Genomic DNA, 20,883 nt, shown 5'->3' on the forward strand with positions numbered 1-20,883 from the left:
GCTTAAGTAAAATTAAAGTTTTGCTTTTTGACTGGACAAATAAGAATACAAAATTTTAGAATAAAAATAATTCGAGGAAACTTCATATTAATGTTATATTTGAACCACATAAAATGATGACTTTTTATAAGAATTTTCAAATTAATTGAACGATGACTTTTTATAAGAATTTTCAAATTAATTGAAAAATTATACATCTTGAAAAGAGATGGTAAATCCTAATTATAAAATAAAATTTTAATTTTTAAGTTAGGATCTTATTTTAAAGATGATACTGAAGATTCAGCCAATAAGATCTTTCGATTTTCGTCCTACTTCATTGAATCATTTTTTACCACGTGGAGATTATGCAGCTCAGCGGAATCTGTTTCTACGGTTTGATCCCTGCCAGTTACGAAAACCTGATCCCTGCCTGTTACGAAAACATGACGAGCCTCCAGTACCTGGGCCTCAAAGGAAACAGCCTCAGCAATAACTTGACACCGAAGCTTGGCAAACTCACCGAGCTGAGATGCCTCTTCATCGGCCACTACAATAATTATTCCTGTGGGATCCCGTCGTAGTGTGGGAACTTAACGGATCTCATCTGAGTCGACATGTCTAACTACGGGCTCACAAGTTCGATTCCAGCGGAGCTAGGCAATCTGAGCTCACTCGACTCGCTCTTCCTGTACTTGAACATCCTGTCAGGCCCCATTTCTACTCAGCTCAACAATCTAAGAAACCTGAAGTCCTTGGAACTTTCATTCAATGAGTTGATTGGACGAACTACGGGCTCACAAGTTCGATTCCAGCGGAGATAGGCAATCTGAGCTCACTCGACTCGCTCTTCCTGTACTTGAACACCCTTTCAGACCCCATTTCTACCCAGCTCAACAATCTAAGAAACCTGAAGTCCTTGGATATTTCATTCAATGAGTTGATTGGACGAATCGCGGAAGAATTCAAGAACTTGGTCTCGCCCACTCTCGTGAATCTGTTCTGTAACAGGCTCCATGGCGGAATCACCAATTCCATCGGCGACCTGCCGGACCTCGAAATGTTGAATCTGTGGGACAAAAACGTCACGGGTTCAATTCCCTGCTACCTTGGGAGAAATGGCAAGTTGCTGGCCCTCGACGTCTCCCCTTATAAGCTCACAGGCCTCATATCGTCGGATGTTTGCATGGGTGGCAAGCTTCAGAGCCTCATTCTGCTTGGCAATTTATTCTTCGGCCCCATTCCGGAAACCTTGGGGTCCTGCAAATCTCTCACACGCCTTCGCCTGGGAAACAATTATCTCAACGGTTTGATTCATGTTGGACTCTTGACTCTGCCTCAGCTGGACCTCATCGAGCTCCAGGACAATTATTTGACAGATCCCCTATTGTCGGAGGGCATCAAAGTTTCCCTGGGGCTATCGCAGCTGATTTTCTCTAATAATATGCTCAACTGCCCCCTGCCTCGGACTATAGGTAAGTTCGTTGGTTTAACAAAGATTTTGCTTAATGGAAATGAATTCACAAGACCTATTCCTGCTGAGATTAATGAACTGAGACAACTGAGCAAGTTGGATTTCAGTAACAATAGATTCTCAGGGAAAATCCCAGATGGGATAAGTTAATGCAAGCTTTTATCATATATAGATTTGAGTAGGAATAATCTGAGTGGCCCAATTCCTTCCACAATCACCAATATGGGCATCCTTAATTATCTGAATATCTCTCAGAATCATTTCTCTAGAAGTATTCATGTAGAATTAGAGCAGATGCCGAGCTTGACTTCTGTGGATTTCTCCTACAATAATTTGTCTGGTGTTGTACCAAATGGTGGCTAGTTCACTTTCTTCAATGCAACCTCCTTCGTTGGAAACCCTGGATTGTGTGGATTGTAGCTAGGCCCTTGCGCAGTTTAGTGCAATTCGCCACACACTCGTGTCAAGGATTCTTCCATTTCTTCGACTGTAAGTTGGTTCTGGTCGTAGGTTTGCTATTATGCTCCCTGGTATTTGCCTCTGCTGCCATCATCAAAACCAGGGCTTTGAAGAAGAGTAATGCTTCAAGATCCTGGAAGCTAACAACATACCAGAGGCTGGACTTCATCTGTGAAGACGTCCTGGAATGTTTGAAAGAGAAGAATATTATAGGGAAGGGAGGAGCAAGGGTTGTGTACAAGGGTTTGATGCAGAGCGAGGAGGAATTTGCTGTGAAGAGGCTGCCTCAGAGTGGAAGAGGGTCTTCTCACGACCATGGGTTTGCTACAGAGATTCAGAGTTTGGGCAAGATTTAAAATCGCCATATAGTGAGATTGTTGGGGTTTTCCCCAAATCAAGAAATCAATCAGTTTGTTTATGAGTACATGCCAAACGAAAGCCTAGGAGAGTTGCTGCATGGGAAGAAAGATGGACATGGATTACCAAATACAAGATTGCCATTGAGGCAACTGAAGGGTTTTGCTATTTGCACTATGATTGTTGCCCGATTATAATACACCGTGATGTAAAGTCCAACAACATTCTATTGGATTCCAATTTTCAGGCCCATGTAGCTGATTTCAGCCTTGCAAAGGCTTTGCAAGATTCGGGAGCTTCAGAATGTATGTCTTCCATTGCAGGCTCCTATGGCTACATTGCTCCGGGTAAACAATCAAGCTTATCTCCTTGCCCTTTATAATATTTCAATTTGAAATTTTCCATGCCCTGTGTTTTTCTGAAAAGAATCAATCAGATGAAGCATGTTGATGGATTGCTTATACCTAAGTTTTCATACAGTATTTCTCGCGTTTTTTCTTCAGAATATGCATATACGCTGAAAGTGGATGAAAAGAGTGATGTCTATAGCTTTGGAGTTGTGCTGCTGGAACTAGTCAGTTGTAGAAGGCCCGTGGGGGAGTTAGGTGATGGTGTAGATATTGTTCAGTGGGTAAAACAAGATGACTAACTCCACCAAGGAAGGAGTTTCAAACATTTTGGACGAGAGACTGTCTTCAGTGCCTTTGTACGAGGTTATCCACGTTTTCTGAGTGGCAATGGAATGTGTCGACGAACATAGTGTAGAGAGGCCTACCATGAGAGAGGTAGTTCAGATGCTCAGTGACATTCCAAAGCTCAAACCTCCTGAAAATCCCGTAACTCCTTCAGAAGGAGCGGAATCCCCCCAACCAGCTGGTGCTGCCCACCCTCCTGATTTCCTCTCTATCTGAATCCATTTCAAATTTTCATTGTTACGTCACATGGTCAGAGCCAGTTAATACCCTCATAATTCATAATTTCATACACAGAATATCAGTTAGCAGTGACCACCTAAAAATTCCATTCAAGAGGGTGATTAATTTACTCAGTTGCATTCTGTAAGTCCTATTGTTGGTTCCGGGATGGAAATTTGTTAGAATATCAGCAAAATGATAGGAGATGCGTCTGATTCACTGGCATAAGAAAGGTTGGCGGTAGTTGTTGGCCACTAAAGCCTCCAAATGATGAATGAAGACACCAATCACTGTATAACGTGAATGTGAATTGTAAACATCTGAAATTTGGGCAGATTGAGAAATGAAAAAAACCTGCAGCAGATTGTTGAGACAAAAAACCCATGCAGAGGAATATATGATACGACAATAATGTAGGTTACAATTACAGTGAATAACAAATGTGTCTAACTAGGGCACTCAATCAACATTCAAAAGAAGTTTGTTTTTTCAAGTTGATTATTATTTTCGAAAGATTTAGCAGATTACTTAGAAGGATTTTTGTTGAAATGAAAATCTTTGTGGAGGAATTTAATGTACATAATTTCCATATGTATAAATAGTCAATGGAACTTGAGCCCAAACGCACGTGATGGGGCAAAATAGTAGCATGGTATAATAGGGATGATAAAGCCAAATCTATTCGGCTTTAGCATGGCTGACTCTATGTTGGGGCATCCTTTCTTTAAAAAAGAAAAAAGGAAAAGAAAAACGATTGAAATGGATAGTAATTCTAATTGCATTAAAAGAAAGCTGCGTTTGCACTGTACAATGAGATAATACGATTTAAAACAACAGGGTTTGGCCTCATAGGTTCAATACTGCCAAAAATTGATAAGGCCCTACCTATAGTCTGCAGGGTTCTACTTCTTACATTTTGCACCATAAAACACAACCTACAGCTGTATATTCTAATGTACTGGCCTAGCAAGCTGCAAAAGTACTGATTGATGAAACATAAAAACCTGGACTGTTTAGTGGAAACTTGCTCACTGTGGGTTTCTTGCTTGACAGGTATTTGAGATTCTAAATCTGCTTCTTCATATTCCATCACTTCCCGAGTCTGTTGAACTGTGTCTTCTTCCTTGATCTCAGCCTTATAAGATCCAATTGAACCCTTTGGAGGTGAAATTATGGAATTGGTGCTCTTGACCAGTCCTGAGATCAAATGAGTTTGCATGTTATGGATTGCTGCAAGCCTCCCAATTTGTGTGCTCAGTATGTCTACCTTAGGTTACAATTCTGCATTTTTGACCAGCTGAGATGTGACCAGCTGCTTTGGAGACCCTTGGACTGTTGCATTACCCTCCTCATTACCCTACAAAAATTTGTTAAATTTTAGGTATGTTCTATGCTTAGAGCAATTTATTTCAATTTTCACAATTAGCTCAATAACTTTTCTAGATTAGCGATCACATCAACGTTAAAGTAAACTGCAGATAGAACATAAACATAAATCGTAGAAGACAAGCCAAGACAAGAGGACACAAGATGTGGCGCTAGCCAAGGACAAACCCCAATGTGGGGAAACCTTTGATCAATTCTTCTTGTATGTTCTTCAATAGTTCAGTAGAGAGAGAGAGATAGTACGTTTACAACAGAAGTCAACACTTTGACTTATCTAGATAAGAGCATAGATCATCTCTAAGAAGATGATACATGAGATCAGTTGAAGACATGTTGCTTCAATTGATTCTCCAAGGTGACTCCTTCACCTATTGTTGTGCTGCATTTCATCATCATGCTGCACCTCACTGCGCTGCACCATGCTGCACCCATCATCACTATGTTGCATCTCATCACGCTTCATTAATCATGATTGTACCCATCACTGTATTGCATTATGTGCTATTGCTGCACCATGTTGCCATACTGACCTATGTGTTCGCTGCATCTTGCTTGCTTGTTGTCCCTAGCATGCTTGTTGTCCTTAGCATGCTTGCTATTGCATGCTAATTGTCCCTTGCATGCTAGCTGTAACATTGCATGCTTGGTGTATTTGCTGCTAAGTACCATACAACTGTCCCAATGTTAGTTAGTTTTCCCTTGCATGCTGCTCTCCTTCAGAGACAGATGCTCTGGCTGTTCCGGCAGTTCCCGACAGTTCCAGCAGTTCCAGTTGTTCCCGGCAGTTCTGGCAGTTCCCGACAGTTCCGCCAGTTCTAGCAGTTCCGACAGTTCCGACAATTCCAGATGTTCCCAACAGTTCTGGCAATTCCCGCTGTTCCCAGCAATTTTGGCTTCTGCCCTCAGCTTTCTCGCTTGTTCCGGCAATTCCCGACAGTTCCAGCAATTTTGGTTGTTCCCGATAGTTCTAGCAATTCCGGCTATTCCAGCTATTCTCGGTAGTTCTGGCTTTTCGCGACAATTTTGGCAATTCCCGTCAGTTCTGACTTTTCCCGCAGTGCCGGCAGTTCCGGCGATTCCCGACAGTTCTGGCAGTTCCCGGCAGTTCCATCTTTTCCTGGCAGTTCCAGCTTTTCCCTCCAGTTCCAGCTTTTCTCGGCAGTTTTGACAGTTCCCGGCAGTTCCGGCAATTCCGGCAATTCCCAGCAGTTCCGGCTTCTGCCCTCTGGATTAGGGCAGCGTTATCCCTTAGGATCTCTCCTCCTACTAAAACCCAAAGACAAGTAGAGAGGAAGAGATCCCAAGTGTGTTGAAATGACTTAAAGGCCACCTCTATTTATACTAAAACGTTGAGCACAAGTGGGGTTTATTTGGTTGCTGGCCGACCTTGACGAATTGTCCCATAACACAAATAAATTCATATCTCCATGAATACTTATCGGAATTGGATGATCTTTAGATCAATCTTACACCTCTCGATGAGAGGGATCCAAGAAAAATATCAGCTTCCATTAATAAGATGACCCACATGGAGTTTGGCGCTAGTTGCCAATTTTAACAAAATTGGCAATTTCACATGGGGTGCATCTGCAAGGACATAGGTGACCATCCATTCAATATAAAGAAGAATGCCATGCTACAGAGGTGCTGCAAGCTAGAAGACCCTGTGTGCCTGGAATGGATAGAGCCAAACGCCTTAGCTCCACAATGGATCCTAGAAACACAATTCTTCGCAGAACCACAAAGCGAAATCAGTTGGAGAAGAGCTAAATCTGCAAGCAAAATGGATGAGGCACCACCCAGATTCAGAAGAAACACCTTCAAAGGGAATAGGATCATCACCAAGGCTCATCCATTCCATTGTCTTGTTGAGCCTTAGAAACATTGCAGATAAAACCTTGCTCTTTGGCCAGACATGATTTATCCCACCTTTGTTCCAAGAGACCATCCCACCTCTAATGGTAACTCCCTCCTGACCAAACACGATGAAGTGTTCGAGGAGGATGAGGGAAATAATAGTCCATGTCAAATGAATTAAGGAGATTTGCCACTTGGATTATTTCAAATTGCATTTCATTCATAAGGTTTACGTGCTTATTCATAGGAGATATTCTATGATTGGTTCCTCCTCGTTTTTACTTAACCACCCTTGAATCAATTGAGCTACATTGTTTTCCAGTGAATCAACTTGCCTGTTGAGATGTTGAAGAATGTAATAAAATTCAATGGAGTTGAAACTTTTAACAATTCCTTGAAGTCTTGTTGTCATCCTTGCAAGGTTTGACAACAACGACAATTAGAATCATGTTCACCATTGATCTAAGAACTTTTAGTCTTTGAAAGAGAACGAATGCTTTTGCTGGGTTGTTAGTGGATATCCCCAAGGCCCAAGTTTAGGTTAGTTTGATTTGTCCTTATAGGTTGTAGATAGCTCCCCCCAATTTGCCACCCCAGGAACATAGTTGTAAAAACCAGTCTTGCTAACCAGTTACCGGTCTAATCTGCCGGTTAGCAAGCCCACAGGTCAAAACCTGCCAAAAAAACCCGGTCAGTAACCCATTTCTCCTTTTTTTGCCCTAAACTGGTACTAACCGGCCGGTTTAAGATGGAACCGGCCTGTTTGTATCAAACAGGCTGGTTCCGTCCTAAACCGGCTGGTTAGGAGGCAAGCCCACCGTGAGCCCAAAATGTCACTGAATTTTCTGAGTTTAGTATGTTTTTTGTGCGTTATTTCGTCAAGCACTTCAATGGCATGCCGCTGTAGGTGTAAATTTTTGCTTGTTCAATTTATACATCAGCATATTGGGATAAGAAGGTATAATCAGATTGTAACCAGCAACTAGAATGACACCTTATGCTCAGAAATAACACAGATTGCTGATATAAATCCCACCTTGGAAATCTCCCAGATATACCCTGTAAATTTCTGATTTTTTGTAGTTTACTTCTGTGAATACTTTCGTCAAACCGTTGGTCTACTAACTGCTCTAGATGCCTTCCTAGGTTCTTATTACATAAAGCCACTGGAAACCGAAATAGATGCTAATGAAGTCGCTTCAGAATATCAGATTCACATTTATATTGAACTCAACCAATATCAATGACACTAATGTTCACACTGACAGTCAGTAACTACTCTCTCTGATCTCATTGAAATATAACTTCAGGAATTACACAGAAATCTTTATACACCCATATTCATTTCAGGTACTTAGTAATTTGTGCAAACTAAAACACAGTGGAGAGGGGAATTTGAGCAGCATTGTTTTTGGACTTTATAGGCCATTTAGAGCCTCATTGCTTATGTATTTTGCTATTTTGTCGATGATATGTATTGCACTCGGTGCCATTTTGATATATTCACCTTTACATGGTATATAAATGAGCAATCTTTGCATATTTTGTCTCTATTGGCTTGGAATCCTGGTTTTAAATCTTAAAAATAGTTTTATTTCATTAAAAATTAATTATTTAATGTATTTTTTAAAAATTAATTATTTAATGTATTTTTTTAAAACCTGTTCGTTTAGGCCAAACCAGTCCCGGTTAGACCGGTTCCGGTTGGTAAACCAGTTCATTAGATGGACCGGTTCGATGGACCGGTTCGGTCCCCGATTCCGGTTTTAAAAACACTACCCAGGAATGCCTTTGGGAGCCCTGTCAAAGGATAAATTGGTTCTGTTTTAATCATCATACTTTTTTTCCTTGTGCTTTTGCTTATGTGGACAACTTACTGAACCAATATAATGTTGTCCATTATTTGCCACTTTTGCAAGAAACCCCTACCATTTTCAGGCATGATGCCAGGCAAAATCTTTTTGATGTGATTTGCTAAGATTTTAGACAGAATATTGTAGGAGACATTGCACAAAAATATGGCATTGAATGTTGAAAAAGACGTATGTCACTGCTCTTTGGGAATCAAAATTATGGAAGAAGAGTTTGTCCAACTAAGCATTTGGCAGAGATCAATTTTTATTATGCCCGAGCGGGCTCTGAAATAGTGTATAAAGAATTTCTCAGGCCCGGTGCTTTTTTAAGTTCAAGCCGCCGAATTGCCTCAACGATATGCTTTGGCACCCATAACTCTTGGTTTCTTTCCTTAGAGACCATCTAGATATCCCTTGGAGCATCTTCTACACGGATTTCTGATCAATCTCCTCTTCTCCAGTATACAGATCCTTGAAATGGCTGAATGTTTCCCCTATGATGGCCTCACAATCAATCAACTTCTCTCTTTTTTCCGTAACAATTTCTCTGACAATGTTTTTCAGTAATTTTGATTTTGTTTGTTTGTGGAAGAAGGACGTTTTCGTATCCCTAGAATGCATCCATAAGATTCTAGCTTTGAGTTGCCAGTGTTCTTCCTTTAGGATGGTTTGTGGAAGCTTTAATGATAGGTTCCTCTCTTCATTAATATTTTGATGTGTGACCTCCTCCACTTCAATTCTAACCTGTAGTGAACTTAGCTAATCATGAACTTCCTCTGTTCTAGATCTAGTTTAGGCGGCTTTCATCCAAGCCTTCAATTTAGATTTAACCATGCACAACTTTGATTCCCGTACAAAAGATGCAGAGCCCTGGGTCGAGATACCTCCTCCCAGTATCTGTCTTAGTGAAGAAATGTCTTTGTTTCATAATTCCTGTATCACCCAAGGGGGTAATTGGCGAAGACGTTTGCTTCAAATTAAAGGATTGAGCCCAGTCTGGGCTTTATTCCCTGTACCCACCTTCCAAGTTAACCAGTTACCAACCAGCTGGAAAGTTGACTTCACTGCTTTCCAGATAATTAATGCATTATGCACCTGTTTCACCAGATTCCTAACACATTCCTCAATTGTCGCTGGTTACAAGTACTTGGTTTTGATTGCCTATATCCATATGCCTTTTCCTTGTGCCAGTCTCCATACATTCTTTGCAGCTAGGGCCTTCGAGAAAAGGAATAAGTTTTTTTTATCTCCCATCCTCGGTTTGCTTTTGGGATTGCCAATTTCTTCTAGGATGCCAGCACTAGACCGACTTTTTTGTTATCTGCGGAGTAGAAGAATTTATAACACAATTTTCTAATTTTCTCCGATACACCTTTTAGAACTAAATCACTTAAGAGATGAATAGAACTAGATCTAGATGCTATAGAAATGTTGTTTTAAATACATGTAAGTTGCCTTCGTGTGGGCAATTAACCTTGCTTTTCTGGTGGACCCTTTTCTCCACGCGTAAAATGGCATCAACTCTTCCAAACACAATTATAAACCCGTCTTCTATAAAGAAAGAAGAAAGATTGCAAAGAAAGATTACGAGGAAGACATTGAATGTGTTGATCCACTTTTAAAAATATGCTTTCTAGCCCATTTCTCTCGTCTTGTCTTGGCAAGAATTTTGATTATCATGGACCAGCCATGGTATGGAAGATTTTCCAAACAATATTTCCAAGTCCCACATATTAGATTCTGAGGGGAATATACAGTGACCAGATCGAAATAATCAAAATTAGCTGGTTTAGACGGTCATGGTTGAAAATCAGTTTGGTTTGGTGTAAGAAATGATGGAATAATGGTGGCTGTCCCAAAATCAAGTGGGGTGTGAGAGTAGTGAAGCATAATAAATGCAGGGTTAAGTTGATCCACTATTAAATATACATTATTTGAAGAAAATCTTTGGCATAGGTGAAAACGAAAACTGTCATTCTCACAAAATTTGTTGTCACTACACCTCTACAACGCTTGCTTCTTTAGTTTCCACTTTGCAATAAGGTTAGCATTACCTACTAGAGATATTTGCCATTTAGTGAATCCACTTTATCTCAATGCAATACATGCTACACCAAGTTGCGCCATCAGTTGTACGTTGAGTCATTCATTTTATATATCTCACGAATCAATTTTTTTTTTCAAATAATTTTTATATAATATTTATTCTATTAGAAATAAGAGTTCAAATTTAGTGATTCAGTTTTTCACAATTATCTTCCCAAATCTTCTATTCCTTTGGTGTATCTCTGCAATTGCTAGTTTCTATCTATTTACATGACTTTCTCTCAATGCACAACCTCTCAACTATAACAAAATATCAGGGACTATAATTTAGTCCACATTTATAAGTAAGACTATGACCATGGTTACTAATGAATTATGCAAATTGGAATCTAAACATACAAGATTTATTTGGAAAGATTTTTCAACTTTTAAACCATAGAAATTGACCTAATTAGCTAGTTTTTCAACCTTTAAACATTAGAGATTGTCTTAATTAGTTGATATGCATGGTTTGAAATTATACCTTTCCCACAAAAACTACATATAAAGAAGATGGTCTTATAAACTTAAAAAGCTCCAATCATCACACAAACTTGATGTGAATACACTTGTTCTTTAACCATTGTTACAAACTTGATGTGAATACACTTGTTCTTTAACCTTTGTTAATTGAGGGAGACTAGAATATGATTTATCTTTACATGAGTTGTGCAAAGCAAGTTCTGTTAGGAGTTTTGCTATGCTCGAGAATTTCATGAAAACTAATTAATAGGTTGTTCAAATTTCCTATTGTGTATGTCACTTTTTTAAATTTAGATATACATAAACATGTTTCTTGCCATGTCATCCATTACTCGAAGATCTTAATGTCTAAACCACTTTATAAAGAAAGCTCACTATCAACTATGTTTTTAAACTACTATTTATTATTGTAACTGTTCTAAACACACAATCAAGTCAGGTTAGGGACATGGTGGTGGAAAGTAATAAAAAAAATCCAACCTTGTAAAAAATAAAAATGGAAATAGAGTTTACTATGCAAGAGAAGCAATGTTCTATTGAAAAGGAGATAATTAACTGATAGATAATTATTATGTCAAGTTAGAAGGATCAAATTGATGTTAGATAAATATCATGTCAATCTATAAGGATCAAATTAATGCTAAAGGGAAAGGCCTATCCATTTTCTATTAAGGGAAGTTGGAAAACAAATTCACACCCATTACCTAAAGATTCACAGTATGCACAAGTAAATTATGACGTTATTGCTTACCAAAAAAATGTGAAGAGCTTTTTCTTTAAACACTGATGAGAGTGAAAAAGGATGTAAGACATGGCAGTGTGTAATTCTAGACAACAAGGGTGGACATTCAAATGAAGATGCACTTTTGTAATAACTTTTGAAGATAAGTAAAATAAACTAAGGAAAAAAAACAAATAACTTTTACAAAATCATTATGTAAAACAAATAAACACCAAAAATTACATTAGTTTTCTAGAGGTAATAAAAATCATTGTTTTTAAGGGTAATAGACACCCAAACACACATCAATTTTTTGGAAGTAAGAAAACATAAATACTAAATAATATAGTCTTTAATCACACTATGATTCCTCTTACATTGTTCATTAACAAAGCTCTAGGTCAACCTTTGTTATTCCATGGTTATGTTCATATTAATTCTAATACAAATTTATTCCCACTATCAAAATGGGGAAGGCTTGAAATAATTACAAAATCTAATGCCTAAAATATTTTCAATGTGGTTGAGAAGTGTTGAGCTGAAGGAAAATGGCGAACTATGGTTTCTGACAAGCCCTTACACGGCGCAGAGACAAAGTAAGCAGCCTCACAGGCCCAAGCAGAACTATTGCCTAAACAGGCTCTGTGCTTCTGAAAGCAAAGAACAATGAATATTTCGATGGGGGAGGCATCAACGCCTCCCCCCAAAGAATACAACAATGAAGACCCAATTGAAGGCGGAACTGAGAATGCAGAGACGCCAGAGGTACAACTTGCACAGCAGCAGGAGAAGAAAGCACAAGAGGATCTAGAAAACGAGAAAGGAGATAAACCGACAACATCTGAAAAACCAAAGAAAGTATCATCGTCCACTTGCAAGCCCATTGCTACAGAACGGCCCAAGATTGAGCTACCCAGTCATAGGATTAATGCGCAAATACAATACATGAGAGACCATGCCCTGATTGGCAAATTTATAGGCTATTGGCCAACTAAAAAAGCTCTGCAAGGATGGATAACCTCAAAGTGGAAGCCCAAAGGACATGTAACTCTATAGCTGGGCCCTAAAGGTTTTTTCACAGCTATCTTCAACTACCTTGAAGACCGAAATCGAGTCCTAGATGGAGGACCCTATTTCTTCAATGCAGCAGGTCTTTATCTACGTGACTGGGTCGAAAGATTTAACCCAGATAAGGAAGACTTCAGTTGGGCGCCAGTCTGGATCTGCATGTACTTGCTTCCGCTGGAATACTGGGATGAAGAATCACTTAAAGCCATTGGCAACTGATTGGGCGAGTTCATAAAGGTAGTAGAGGAAACAAAGCTTCGAAGATATACATCCTACACTCGTATTTGCGTATACATGAAGCTGGGCCAAGCACTCACAGACTCGGTAAGTCTCCTTCACGACGACTTTGAATGGATACAACCTATAGATTATGAACATGTACCCTTCAGATGTAGGAGATGCCATGCCCATGGACACCTTTTTCATGACTGTCCCTTAAACGCGCCTCCTAAACCCACAGAAAATGGAGGTAAGTCTGATCCAGAAGGATTCACCAAAGTGGCCAGCAGAAAAAGGCATACCAAAAAACCTCCCACAGCACCAAAAAATGTTACTCCATCATCAGATGTGCCATCCTCCAGCAACAGCTTTGATATCTTGGCAAACCTAGATATGCCTGAATCAGATCCCCCTGTGACAGCAAAGCCAACCTCTGTTCCATCCACCAATCTGTCCTCCATACCTATTCACAATAAAACTAGTCAACCATCGAAAGTTAATACCTTTGATATGCATGCCTCAGACTCGCAACCCATCCCCAACCTTGTTCATAACAAAGCCCTCTGGTCCGACAAAGTTATGGACATTGATGATATACTGGAAAAACCTCCTCAACCATTAACCCTTGTGGAGGGCAGCAGTCAGCAAAGTTTAATGGAAGAAGAACCTGAAAGCTTTGATCTTTTTAGTCTAGAGCAAGCTTGCAAAAGGAAAGAGTTCGACACAATACCGGATAGACAATTGGAAAATTTGGAAGTAGTGCTAACAAGAGTGCATCAACATAATACTTTGGGCATACAGCAAGGAGGTAAATGGGACACGAAACATATCATCAAAGATGGGAAGAAAAGAGGTAGAAAGACAAATCTACAGCACACCATTTTAATTGGGGAAATGCTAGTGGACTCCGGAAGGTGCTCCAAGTTAACCAAATACTACCGATCCCTACCTACAGGTCAACCATGAAGCTCATCTCATGGAATGTAAGAGGACTTAACGGTCCCGGGAAGTATAGAATGTTAAAGAACATGATTCAGCAAGAACAACCACACATTGTATTCATGCAGGAAACAAAATGTAGCACTAGTAAATTAGCCTCCAGATTATCCAAAGCTTGGGCAGGATGTCAAACTATGACAGTAGACGCAACAGGCGCCTCGGGAGGGATCGCCATAGCATGGAACACTCAACATATCTCCCTAACAAATTTCCATGCCTCACACCATTTCATTCAAGCAACGTTCCACCCAATTGGAACCAACATACATGGCCATTTAACTAATGTATACTTCCCTCAGGATGGCACGCAAAAAACCACGTTGCTAGAAACATTGGAGACTCTTAATGCTCCAAGAACTTATCCACTCTGGATCACAGGAGGTGACTTCAATATGATCACACGACTGGAGGAAAAACTTGGAGGCAGAAGAAAGCTGGACAATGAAAGCAATAACTTCAAAGAATACATTCAACACAATGGTCTAATAGACTTACCATTTGATAATGGCACCTACACTTGGAACAACAAAAGAGCAGGCTCATAAAAAATATCATCACAGTTGGATAGATATCTAATCTCAGACAACTTTTTCCATCTAGGTGGTGATATATGTGCCTCCATTCTCCCCATGGCTAGCTCGGACCATTGGCCCATTTCCTTGCAATGGAAAAATCTGGGAAAATCAAACAGAAAACCATTTAAATTTGAAGCTTTCTGGCTCACCCACCCTGAGTTCAAAATAGTGGTCAAATCAGCGTGGGAAAGCTTCCTTCCCAATGGTGGCTCACTTATGTATCAATTCCAGTAGAGAATGAAGCACATCAAAAAGCAAATCAAAACTTTGAATTACACCACATTTGGCAACATATTTCAAGAGCAAAAAGTTCTTAAGCAAAGCATGAAAGAGCTACAACAGAAGATCATCATAGAAGGCAGAACAGAAGAGCTAGCCAGACATGAACAAGTCCTACTAACACAATTAGACGAAAGAAGGAGACAAGAGGAACTGCCCTGGAGACAAAATTCAAGAATTAGATGGCTAAAAGAATGGGAACGAAACACCAAATTTTTTCATCGCACAACTATACAAAGAAGAATGAATAATACAATCTCGCACATTCAAAACTCACAAGGAGACAGAATGGAGAAACAGGAAGATATAGAGAAAGAGCTCACCAATCACTGCAAAATAGTACATCAAAAGCCGCCCATAGATAGACAGCCTGCCATCAACGAGATACTTCAGCATATTCCTAGACTCATAACAGAGGAGCATAATCAGCTATTGCTAAGACCAGTCACCCCTACGAAGGTCGAAGAGGCATCAAATCAATTGAAAGATGGGAAAGCGCCAGGACCTGATGGTTTTGCTTCTAACTTTTACCATCATTTCTGGGACTTAATCAAAGTAGATGTTTGGAATGTGGTCTAAGAATCACGAGTCATCCATTGGCTACTTCCCTCGCTCAATGCGACCTTCATTGCTCTTATTCCCAAAGAAGCGCAGCCGAGCACTCCGGAGAAGTTCAGGCCCATTGCACTTTGCAATGTCATATACAAAATTATCTCGAAAGTCATTTCCAACCGCCTCAAACCGCTCCTCCCTCTTCTCATTTCACCAGAGCAATCTGGATATGTAGAAGGACGTCAAATCCTAGACGACATTATTCTGACTCATGAAACCATCCACTCCTTAAAGAAAAACAAACAGGCAGGTATGCTTTTGAAAATCGACCTATCTAAAGCCTTTGACAAGCTCAGCTGGACCTACATAAAACAGATGCTGACTGCCTTCAGATTTAGCCCGACCTGGGTTAGATGGCTTATGACCCTAATTTCCTCTCCACTCTGCTCTGTTCTAGTCAATGGGATCCCCTCCAAACCCTACTCCCCTTCTAGAGGAATCCGTCAAGGTGACCCTCTATCCCCATTTCTCTTTATCATTATGGCTGAAGGTCTGGGTCGTCTTATAAAGCAAGCTATTCAATCTCATGACCTTAGAGGAATCTCAGTACATGGAACCCCTGCGATCACTCATCAACAATTTGTTGATGATAATATGCTCTTTGGTCATCCCTCTGTCAGTGAAGCCTGAACCTATAAAGCTCTTCTAGATACCTTCTCAAAAGCCTCTAGCACCACTATAAATACTGCCAAATCTCAACTATTCTTCTTCCATACTCCTGTCGCTACTCAAAGAATCATTGCTCGAATCATTGGATTCTCTCAAGCCAAACTTCCTTCTCATTATTTAGGTGCCCCTCTTATAGATTCAACCTTAAAGCATGCTTCTTGGCATCAACTCATTGAGAAAATGGAAAGTAGGCTATTGTCTTGGACACACAGAACCCTCAACATGGAAAGCAGGCTAATCCTAATAAAGGCAGTTCTACAATCTATGCCCCTCTATCTCTTCTCAGTTCTTGTTGCACCGAAATGGGTGCTAAAGAGAATCAAGAATCTGCAACGCAATTTCTTATGGGGTTCCGCAGGACAAAACAAAAAATGGGCATTAGTAAAATGGGACAAGGTTTGCAAGCCTAAAAGGCAGGTAGGTTTAGGCTTACATAACCTGCAACATAACAATACTTTGATGGGAGCACGGATTTGGTGGCAATGGGTCTCCTGCCCACAGAAGCCATGGGTACAACTCTAGACTGCTAAGTATGCAAACAATCGACCACAACAAGAGCTAATAAGGATAACTACCACGATCATAGGATCCCTAATTTGGAACGCGGCAAAGCAACAAAGAGAGGTCATCCAATAGCATAGCTTTTGGGAGATAAGGGACGGGAGGACAACACACTTCTGGACAGATTCATGGCAACGAAGACCAAAAATTACAGAACTCTTACCTTGCACAAATCACAATGGAAACGATATTAACCAGGAGGACAATGTAGCACAATTCTGGACTCTCAGCACCACATAGGGCTTCAGACAATGGAAACCTTTTGTTCAAATAACACAACAAGAAACGGAAGCATATAACTCGGAGCTACACAAAGAACTCACAATTAGAAGAATCAGATTCAATAGTTGAAAAGATGTACTTAGATGGGGATATACACCAAAATGTGTATACACCACCAAAGAAGCCTACCAACTAATGCTCCAAACATAGGAAACAATTGATCCTGCTTGGAATCGTATCTGGACTATAGGGATTTGGCCAAAAATCTCCACTTTAACCTGGCTGCTATATCACCAAGAATTCTCACTTGGGACAACTTAATCAAAAGAGGATTTCAGGGACCATCCTATTGTCCTAACTGTCAAAACCATGAAGAAACTGTTCAGCACCTCATGGACTCCTACCACATGGCTAACCAACTCTGGTAAAAGCTCACTTTCAGATGTCAGCGACCATGCAGACTTCTAGGGGATATAAAAGGTACCATTCGTAACTGGACTCCAAAGCCCTATAACAACAAAGTTGTCAATAAGCTATGGACAATTCTGCCAGGTTTCCTTTTCTGGACAATTTGGAAGGAAAGAAACAAGCAAATTTTCAAAAATCAAAGAACTTCTTTAGAAATCATATGGACTAACTTATGTCAGAATATCAAGGAAACTCTAGCTCTACACCAATGGAGTGCTGAGGACTTTCCCACCCAGCCTCAGGAACTAAGCATATGGGCAAATTGGAACCTCCAGCTCCAACAGGCACAATTGGATCCCAACAGATCAAGCACTATTACCAAGCAGCTCTCACATTGGATTCACCCCCCACAGAAGGTGATTAAGTTAAATTTCGATGGTGCCTCCAAGGGCAACCCAGGCAAAGCAGGACATGGTGGCATATTTAGAAACCATGAGGGCCAACCCCTGCTAATGTACTCTAGCTCCATTGGATGGGATACAAATAACTCTGCAGAACTGGAAGGCTTATGGCAAGGTATGAACTTAGCTCACCAACATAATTTTCATCCCATCATAATAGAGGGGGACTCCCAAATTCTAATCAATATGGTTACTCAAATCCAACAAGGAAGCACTGCTTCGAGACCTGCCAAAAGTTGGAGATTAATGGCTAGGCTTGAACTAATAGAGCAATGGATGAAAAACAGGAGAGCAATCAATTTTATTCATGTCAAAAGGGATGGCAATAAAGTTGCAGATCTCCTGGCAAACATTGGAGTGGAACAGGATCAGATCCTATATTCCGGCACAATCAACATTCTAAACGACCACAATCAATTGCAAGCTTGCACTGACCTAGTGCACAAAGACGCCCATCTCCCAAATGCGGGTGGAAATAATGGACAATGAGGTGGCTGCCAACTGGGTTGGTGTGTGGAGAGCGCACATGGCCTCCCACAAGGTGGCACAGAGATCCAAATATGGCATTAACCATCACCATAAATGTGCCTCAAATGAACATTGCCATCACTCTGATAACCAACTTCAACCTCGGCTCAAAGTAATGATGGGCTCTTTGGAAAATACCACCTCTACTCCTGTCATTCCTCCTTTGCAACCTCGGCCCCTGCAATGCCACTTCCCTCATGTAGTGGCGGCGCCTAGCTCCCGCACAACCACTGGGAGACGTTGTAATCTTTATTGCTGCATCGACTTTGGCTCGGGCATCCATTTCACCCACAGCTTGAATTTGCAAATTCTCATCCCCTCGGCCCTGGTAGCTCATCCCTCTGCAGAATTGCCTGTTAGCTCCATTGCAACGCTGCAGCCCACTGCACCTAATTCGGACCAAAACTTGCCTCCAATTGTAGAAAGCATGGTGCACCATAGGATGCGCAGTCGCAGAGGTGGGAACCGAGGGAGCCTGAGTCGCTCCAGGCACTCTTCTGCTTCGGAGACCACCTCCTCTCTGGCTGAGCAGAACACTAGCCGCTACCCCAATACGCGTAGTGGCAGAGGTCGTTTCCACTCGGGGGCCTCTGCTACGCCTCCCTCCACCTCCAACGATTTTCCCAGAAGCACTCCACCAGCTCCTCAGCCTCATTCCCAGAACGCTCAATTTACCTTTCGCTTTGCCCTGAACCAGCGCCTCATCACTGCCACCATTACCATTAGCTTTCATGAGGAGAAGCAGAATTCAGAGGCACAAGACTCTGAGGTTGGCAATCGACTCATGGCAGCTGAGGAACACAGAGAAATGGGTGATGGCCGCACTGAAGCAATGGGGCTCTCAGGCATTGCTGCGGGAGGACGCACCACAGCGGGATGCAGCCAACCCAAGGCCAAAATAGAACTGGCACAGTCGAGTCTTTAGGGTGCAGGGGAGGGAAGCACAGAGCTACCAACCAGACGCGCAGCGAAGGAAGTGGAAATGGCTCCGTAAATGAATTGGGTCATCGATGAATATTGCTGCATCATCGAGGAAGAGCAACCAGAGCTGCAGACGGGCAACATGGAGGCTACGCCACTAGCAAGTGGCACCATGGACGAGTACAAATGCTTCATCGTGGACGAGCACCCTTGTCGTTGCCACGTCCCTAGCTGCCACCTCGATGCCGTGTGTTCGTCGCCTGGTCTGCCACCTTGCTGCCATTCAACATGCCACGCACCTGCCTAGTAGACTGCCACTCAGCTGCCACGTGTCTCAGGTTCATTGGGACTTTGTTCTTCAGTTTCTGTTTTTCAATGGTTTTTCTTGGGGAACACTAAAATATTAGGCTCTTCAGTTGGGTTTATTTTTTTAGTCTCCTCAGATACAATGATGCAAAACTTGTTAATTTGTTGGTTTCCCCAGCGTGGGCAGGAAGATCATATTTTTGAGAAACTTTGGTTAAGAACTGGTTTCCCTTCTGGGCAGTTCAAATCTAGTTTTTTTGTTGGTTGATGCCTTTCTCCTGGCATAGCTAAGTACAGGCTTCAGCCTCTGTGTATGATATTTTTTCTTACCTTAATAGAATTAGCATAACTTAGAAAAAAAAAATGGGGAAGGCTTGAATGAAACTCTAGTGGAAAATAGACCCAATGCTTTACAATCTAATACTAAAGCTTTCTAGTAATAATGGTTTTGCCATGGAGGATGAGGCCAAGAGGCACCAAAACTTTTTATGTAAGCATAGAAGAGGAAAAATGTTTGGGTGTACCATAAGAGGTGTGGAAAAATTCAGACTTTGACAACCTTGAAGGTAGGGTGCAACAAACCAAGCTTGTCCTTGAATTCCAAAGACTCGTCTATGCCATTATGGATTCTCTTCATGGTATGTTGTTGAGGCTCTTGTGAAAAAAATAGTAGATTTGGAGGATTTGATATATCCAAAACTAAAGACTCTCCCCATTTGTTTCAAACATTGTGCCATAAGGTTATTCCCAAATTTCCTACAAGGTTTGTAACCAACCAGATGAGTGGCTAGGGATTAGTGGTGAACTTTGAGCCTTGGATGCTACTCCATCTCCTCACGTTTTCCACCAAAATGCCCTAGTTGCCCAGAGGAGGAGGCTAATGGAGGAGACATTATCCTGTCCTAGTTCTCTTGAAGATAAAAGAGGTAAATTACCTTGTCTTGTTTATGCTTTGTTGAAACCCTAACTTGCTAAACCCTGATCTCATGTATGACCTCAATTAAATTTAAGTCATTAACGTACTAGATACACTTTATTAGACTCCTTACTCTAAGTCAATTGCAAAAATAAAGTCGCATATTTCACTTTTTCCTAAGTGAATTACAGAATAGAATTAATTAGCCACTCTTCCTTAGTGGGCATTTTCGAAATTTCTCGAACTACTTACTTCATGTACACATTGAGGCTTGTGCAAGCATTTCCTGTCCAAGCTACATTTCTCAACACCTATGCTCAGGGGTCGTTTTTCCTGCTGTTGGAGAACATCTGCAGATCAACAGATGACTTTTGTATGGCTGCCTCTCATATTCTATGAAGGCAATAACTCTTTGGTAGAGGATTGGCTGAACTCTCCCATCTGGTAATCTAAGCAAATGAGGTTTACAATAGCCACAACTTGCGGTTTGCCTGCTTATAACAACCTCCACATATTGAGAACTGTTGGAATGAAGATTTGAGCTTTAAACTGGAATTTGTTGAAGTTGTTC

General features: G+C 41.0%; 1 pseudogene across 1 annotated transcript; it reads left to right on the forward strand.

The window, feature by feature from the left end:
* Window positions 1-754: 754 nt before the first annotated feature.
* LOC149238693 (leucine-rich repeat receptor-like serine/threonine-protein kinase BAM1 pseudogene) lies at window positions 755-3,801 on the forward strand (annotated as a pseudogene). The gene is made up of 2 exons (XR_016246397.1): window positions 755-2,616; window positions 2,773-3,801. The product of XR_016246397.1 is annotated as a leucine-rich repeat receptor-like serine/threonine-protein kinase BAM1 pseudogene (transcript).
* The last annotated feature ends 17,082 nt before the right edge of the window (window positions 3,802-20,883 follow it).

This window comes from Pinus tabuliformis, chromosome 8 (assembly GCF_031772625.1).
Source record: "Pinus tabuliformis cultivar Carrire ecotype Pingquan chromosome 8, CPIR1, whole genome shotgun sequence".
In the NCBI taxonomy this organism is placed as follows: domain Eukaryota; kingdom Viridiplantae; phylum Streptophyta; class Pinopsida; order Pinales; family Pinaceae; genus Pinus; species Pinus tabuliformis.